Source organism: Charadrius vociferus, unplaced genomic scaffold (assembly GCF_000708025.1).
Source record: "Charadrius vociferus isolate BGI_N301 unplaced genomic scaffold, ASM70802v2 scaffold121, whole genome shotgun sequence".
Lineage (NCBI taxonomy): Eukaryota > Metazoa > Chordata > Aves > Charadriiformes > Charadriidae > Charadrius > Charadrius vociferus.
In genome coordinates, this window is record NW_009646858.1 from 177,226 (window position 1) to 184,851 (window position 7,626).

Genomic DNA, 7,626 nt, shown 5'->3' on the forward strand with positions numbered 1-7,626 from the left:
TGGCCCTGCCCGGGGCAGGGGGGTGTGACTGGATGGGCTTCAAGGTCCCTTCCAACCTAAACCAGTCTATGATTCTATGAAATTTTGCCTAGCCATAAACTGATGCAACTCCAGTAGAGGTGCATCATTATGACCTTTGCCTTGATCAGCACCAGCATCAACGTGTGGACACCATTTCTGTGAAACCTCCAAGAAGGCTTCCCCAGCAAGACCTTGGTTGCTCCAATTGTGCTGTAAGGAAAGCGAGAAGCATCTCCAGCGGGGAAAGGGGGGTCTGTCCCTCAATGTTGGGGGTAGGGGAGGCTCCTCTTACACACTTTGTGCTCTGCTTCTCCACCCAAACTCGCCTTTGATCCAGTAGCGGAGAGTAAATTGGGGTCTTTGCTGCTAAATACAAAGGGGAAAGTGGACAATAGCACAAGTGTATGTGCTGACAACTGTCCCTCCCCGTGTGTCCCTCAGCCCACTCCTCCAGCCCCAGATGGACGCAGCTGTGACACGCAGAGCTGGGGACAAGCTGCTGGCATGCAACCTCGAGCAAGAGAATTTAATAAATAAAATTACTACCTCTCCTGTTCCCCGAAGAATCCCTGAAAAATTAATGCATCTCCTTAAAACACAAATAGAGAAATAAATGCAGGCACCTGGTGTGAGGCTGAGGCTTGGGGATAAGGGGTGGAGGAGAAAAAGTATCCTGAGACTTTAAAGCAGAACTTAAACATGTATATTTGTTTGTTTGTTTTGCTGGAGAAAAATTAGGATAAAGAGACCATCGTTATCCTGGAGTTAGTAAAAGCAGAAAAGATCTATTGGTTGTGGATTATGAAAAATCTGGCTGGTTACTTTCGGGGGCGGGAAGGGAGATTCGTGCTTGTTCTTCCAACAAAAAAAGAAACACATTGCCTGTGCTGATAGCATTTTGTCCCTGGAACTCATCCCACAGTAGATCACTCCATCACAGTTAAGATTTACTCCAATAGCTTTTGTGTTTTATAACATTTACTAACAGTCTTGCTCTGCTTGTTAAAAACACGAGGAGTGGGCAGTGTCTATCAACACGTCTCATTCCCCTTTAGCCTGAGTAAAGTTCTGCTGTTTTTCCAGAAAAAGGATTTGTCAGCAGAGGTCATAGCTTTTATTACTGCAACTGATAGACTGGAAACAAATGGTCAAACCTTCAGATGAACAGGATTTTTATCTGATCTGTCCTGTGACACGGGGTTTTTCAGCCTGGGAGAGAAGAGCACTGAGATCTGAGGAGCAAAGGTGCACTCGCCCGGGCCACCGCTGAGATTTGTCTCAGAACACCATGTCTCATGGCCTGTTCTCACCATCCCCTTGTCTGGTCTCATTAGGAAGAACTAACAGCCTAAGGAAATTCTCATCCCAAGAACTTAATTAAGGTAGCGTTAGGGTTGTGAGTACCTAGAAATCATTCGCTATCTGCAACTCTGGCTTTCAATTAACAGAAGCTGAGCGAGAGGGGCCCAGGGACACAAGAGCAGTGAAGCACGAGGCTCCGCTTCGGGACTCGTCCCACTGTGCTGAAGCCAACTTCAGATGGAAAGGGCTGGGGGGCACCTGAGCGACTGAAGGGTGAAGACCTCCAGCTCTCCAGGGGAAGGAGTCCCAACACGGTTCTCAGGTAGCTCCTGACCCTTTCAAAACCGGTGCCTGAGTGTCTCTTCACGTCATAGGAGGAAAAGACACTCTACAGAAAGTCTGCAAGCCCTCTCAAGGTGCTCAGCCCGCCTCTTGAGTAGGAAATCTCCTGGCAGTAAGGAGGACCGGCACATTAGAGAGCCATGGTCCCAACAAACAGGTCTGGGATGTGTCCAGATATCGGCCAGCTGCAGTTCTTAAGGCAAGAGAAGGAAAGCAGCAATACGCAGTTCCCCTCATGCCTCCAGGCTCCAGGCAGACTGAGCTTCAGGGATCTTCTCAGACAGGAGCTGCATCAGTGTGTCTAATAGCCCTGGGGGTATTATTCTGCCATGGATTTGTCTGACAGCTTTTTTAACCCGTGTATATTTCTTGTGGCAACGAGTTCCCCACCAACACAACGTTCAATATATGCTCCTATTTGGAGCCTGCCACGCTTAGGTAATTTTTTTTTCTGCTGGCTTTGCATTACAGAGCAAACCTCAGGACACCACTGAAAATTTCAGTGCAAAGCACCCACTTTTCTCCTAATAAATAGGAGATTGGTCCTGGCTGGCTGAATCACCACGGGGGGGTGGGGGCGGGGGAGATAAGCGGAGGGGGGTGGGGGTGGGGAATGGCTATGTGCTGCCATTGGAGGATCAGGGGTGGTATTTCACCCATCATTGACAGCAGGTCCATTCCAGAACATCACCTGGAGCCTCATCAGGTCCAGTGCATCCACATCACTGCTCTCCCAATTGCAAGCCATGAAATCTGGAGTCTTTCCAATTAGAAATGGAAAATACTAACAGGATGTCCAGAGCCTTGTCCCAGAGGCTGATGATGGACTCCAGACTTCAGAGGATTTTTTCGTGGGTGGGAAATGTCGGGTACAAAGACCTTTCCTCCAAGCCCTGCAAGAAGCCCCACCATCTGCTAGCAGAGTTCACCAGTGACCACAGCACCTCACAGACAGGACCTGCTGCCCTGGCTCAACCCTCCCGTCTGCTGCCCATTCCCCCCATTCCCCCTATCCACACCCAGTGCCCATTTGCATGCTGCCCTTCCCTGACACGTGTCGATGGGCTCTTCCATCTTCCTCCTTAGCCACACTCACACTCCTGCCATAGGACTGTTGCACCGTAGGTGGCCAAAAGTGTTCTCCCCTTTTCTGCAAGGTTTTTCTGTCCTTTTGACTATCATCAACCCTGCTTTGCAGCTGTAAAGACACAGCAAAGCTCCTCCACCTTCCACACAGCTCTCCTGCTTTACACCAGCTTCCACATGGCTGTATTTTCAGTCTTTGTTTTTCCCATCTCTATTCACAGGTGAGTCTCTCTGGGACAAATTTGGAGTTCCACACCAGGTGGGGTGCACTGGTGAGAGAGGCAAAGCTCCCATAAATCTCTGATTTCCACCTCCTCCCACTGTTTAGGAAACATCAAAATGCCTTGGAAAGTTTCTGAAGCTGCTAAGAACTTAGATCTTTCCCTCACAGACAGAAAAGGGCTGCTTTGTTGTTGTTAAAAAACAGGACGACTGGAAAGACATCTTGACCCCTTTTCTGAGAAACCAAGTTGTAGAAAATGCCTCTGAAAACCTACAAAGGAGAAAGGGGTTTTCTTTTGTGATTTTATACTCAAATTTCATCAGATTCATACAAGCAGGGGTGTTAAACCTGGAGTCTTGGCCAGACTCCAGCACAGGTAATTACAATTCTGCTGACCTAAATTTATCCCCCATTGTCGATTAAACATGTTATTCTTTTTTTCTTCCTGTCCCTGGTGAAGTGGAAGTGTCCTAAGCAGAGTGTGCTCTTTGTCACATGTTGCTTTCCTTCCCAGAGTCGGGCACATTTGGTGAGACGCAAAATGATCTCCATTGAGACCAGGGCTGTGATGCTACATTCCATGGCCCTCCAACAGAAAACTGCAAAGGACAATTATAGGATGAAGGCTGTGGAGCTGTAACCCACCCTCATGTTCACCAAGATAAAATCCAGCCACACCTCCCTGGAAATATCATCCTGAATACACAGGGCATCTTCTCTCTAAGTCAGAAAGAAACCGGCCGAAAATACTCAGTATGGAGTTCTGTTTTCATGCTCTGTGACGCTTACTGGCAGTAAGAGGAAAGGAGAAGGTGGTGCTGGAGGGGAAAGAGAGGAGAGGAGAGGAGAGGAGAGGAGAGGAGGGGAGGGGAGAGAGGACTTTCTGGCAGATTCTGCCACCACCTCCCAGCGATGAAGCAGCCTGTGTGAAGCAGGATTTAGGGTCTCTGTTCAGGTGCCAGCCTGCAGTGCCCGGCTCACAGTGAATATTCCCACTGCTGGCACCAGTGGTCCTCGCCAGCGACACAGAGAACAGGGACAGGCTGGGGGGCACGTGCCTGCGCTCCTGTCCCAGGGACATACCCATGCCCCAGCCCACAGATACACAGTCCCCACTAGACCTGAGTGGGGTCTGGGACAGAGGCACACATGGCTTTTCTTCTCCCTTTACTGTCCAGGGAAAAAAAATGCCCCAGGACATGCAGAACACAATTGATCCAATTCCAAAACAAGTAATTTCTGGAGGCACCTCTTTTTCTGCCATGACTCAAAGAGACGCTTGCACCACAGCTGTACGTTCCTCATTTGTGTGTGCAGCAGGGGCCGTTGGGGCAGGCACGAAGCAGCGCTTTCCCCTTTGATGTGCTTAGGCAGTCGTGGCAGTTTGCCACCCTCTTACGGCCCCTCAGCCTGTCAGAGGGTCTACGCAGAAGCCCTCAGTGTGAAGAGCTTATCTCAGCATCCCTGGCACAGGCTTACGAAGTGAATAATCCGGGCTTGCAAAGCTGCCTGCCACAGTGGGCAGGGCACGGATGCTAATGTTTAAGGACTGCACACTCTTAATGCCATGTTAATGATGCACAGGGTTGCTTGTGAAGACCAGCACCGACCCCCAGCCCAAACACGGCTTAAAGATTTTTGTGATAAAAATTATGTTGGTTTGTGACACCCATAAAATTGGAGCCCCATACTTGGCTTATGCATTTTCATGCACTTCGAAGTATTTCTGTGAAATGCAAATACCCAGCGTGTTTCTTTTGGGGACACAGAGAATGGACAAACAGTTCACCCAAAAGTAAATTCCCTGGCGCCGCTGCCTGCATGCTGCCTAAACAGGCAAACGGCAGAGGCAGAGCTATCTGCAGAACATCTCACAGGAGGCCAGTGGTGCAGTGGAGGGAAGAAGCCATTTCTCCCAAATGCTTTTCCTGCAGTCTCAGAGTGTCTGTCATACCAAGGCTGTTGACATCCTATTAAAATAAACAGCCATGAAGAGACAGGCAAGCTACTGGCTACCAGGTGGCTTCCAGTCACCCCACACCCACTCCCCCATATGTCACACAAGAACCTGAAAGCAGCATCTCCATGCTCCCAAGAACAGGAGCTAAAACAGTCGATATGAAGGACTGTGGGCTCTCTCCTCGAATGAAGCCACTGGGAGAACGTGCAGGGACCGTGCACGCTGCCAGGCTCTGCTAAGAGTCACCCTGGGCCAGAGCTGGAGGAGCGCAGCATCTGTGGCATCTGCTGCCTCACTGAGGCTTTTGCATTTTTAAAGGCTTCCTCCTCCCGCAGAGTGAGGGAGTGAATTCCCAGCCACCAGCCGGCACTGGAGCTCGACCTGCATCCCCCCTGCCTGGTGAGGATGCTCTGGGTCCCTGGTGTCCAGCCACTCTCCATGAGGGATGCAGCCCCTGGAGCAAGGGCTTGAAGCTGCTTCTTCTCAGTCTCCCTCGTACTGACAGTCCGTAACTAACCCCCACCCCAGCACTGGGGGCCAGCACTGCATCAGCACTGGGATCTGGAGCCACTGGCTCCTCCTGTGGGGTCACATTCTGGGTGGCTTGTGATTATCCCCCACTGAAAGCAACATGGGGACCAAGCACGGTCAGCACAGCGGCTGAGCAGCCCAGCAAGGACGTGGAAGAAAGAACATCTCTCTGCCTTGTCCTTCTGCCCTTTTCCTCATGCTGAGACCAGTGTACCCCTGACCGGTGGCCAGCTGAGTGTCCCCCACCTTCTCAGCTCCCACCCTGCTCCCTTCCCTGCTCTCCTTCATCTCTGGCTACCAGCCTCTGCCTGCTTCTACACCCTGGGGATGACAGAGACCTCCTTAGGCTGGACACTGCTGAGAAGAGCCCCATACCCTCAGCAGCCTAAAAATACCCTTTTCTGAGCAGTCTTTGAGGAATCACTGTTTTGCTGCTGTATTCCATCAGTACTGCTTTATACTAAGTACATTGCTGGCTCTCAGCTGCTGTAAATTCAAGATTTTCTTGATCCGCACCTGCAATGTCCTACATTTATTTGCAACGACCACCCTTTACGCTTTCCCCTCCGCTCCCCAGGAGTGCTCCCCTTGCTCCTGAGCAGGTCGGTGTTGGTTGATCAAGAGAGCAGCCTTGCTCCTCACTGTTGTTTATTTAAGTGTCTCCTTTGCTCACTGCTTTACCGTGCCTGTGAGCCAAGAGCAGGAAGGTCACAGGCTTGTAAATTTGCGGTGAACATGATTTGTGTCAGTGCGGTGGTCACTGGCATTTGAGAGGTACTGTCTCCTCCTACTTCCCTTGTCAAGAGTTGAAGCAGCGTTGCCGAACGTGTGCATGCCCTGCATCTCATCCTGCTCCATGTGGGCAAGCACTGGAGCCCCATGCTCTTCCTAAGACACCCAGTTCTTCCTCCAATCTGGTGTGACTGCACTTCTCTCTGTGGAAGTGCATATAGGCTTCGTTTTCTTGCATGTAGGTTTCATTTTCCTCCCTTTGCTGTTGGCCGTAGGGAATCACTCACCCAAACGCCACCTGAGCGGCAGCCCAGAGTCCCGTGTTCTCACTATAAGGTCTGACTTTGTACCATAAAGATCCACCTGGTGCAATTGTAGGAGCTCGCTGTCTGCCTTCACATCCCTATCAAAACCACAGGGGGGTGGATCAGAGGCCAGGCTGCAAATTCCTCTGAGCTTCACATCTGGGACAAACCAAAGCTATTTCCTGGGAGAAAAATGCTCTTGGGACCTTCTGTTCAGAAGCAACTCCCCTTTTGCTACAGGCCTGCGAAATTCAGTCAAGCTCTGTGCTGCTTTGCCCCCAGCAGCGTGGTGTACGGAGGAGGACACTGTCTGCACCAGCTCCTGCCCATCTGCAGGTGAGGGATACAGGGCTCTCGCTCTTCACATCCATGGAAGCTACAGGCCAGGGCATATTTCAGTGCTCAAGAACTGTCCTGCATTGAACATTTTCTTTCTGCCTTTTCTGTAATTGTATCAATGAGAAAAAAAAAGTAAATAGGAATTTTAATAAAAGTATAACAGTAACCAGATCTAATCTCTAACCTTTTGAAATATAAAGAAGCTGCTTTATCTGCTAGGAAGCACAATCTCTCCCCAGCAGCGATGGGAATTTGTGGGAGTTAAATTAACTGAGGCAGTGCTCCCCTCGTGCTTGTTGAATGTAAGCGAAACGTATTGAGGATTATTGCAAAGGGAGAATTAATAAAAACTGAGTGGAAAAGTTTCAAAGTCCAAGCAAGTTTGCTAACCGTTTCCCACGCGCGGGCACACACGTACAGAGAGAGCAGCCCCTGTGTCACACCAGCTGGATCTCCCTGCTTCCACTGCGAAACGAGGAGAAGCAGTGTGCAGCTCCCATAGAGGGGCTTTGCACTCTGAACAAGAGAGCGTCTGGAGTGATTATTGCTTGGGATATCAGGATGATTACATCTATGTACAGGTCTGCAAAAAAAGCTTTCCTGAGCTTGGGTTTCTTGGCCCTCTATCCCTGAAAATGTGTCCCCTTGTCTCCCAGCTGCCCCTCCTGTCTGCATTAGGGTCTGCTTATTGTGCTGCAGAGGTGGGATGTGCCCATCGATTCATCACTGCTTCAGAGCTATGGACTTTGGCAAATCAGGTGCAAATGTGGCTTGGCATCCTGCTG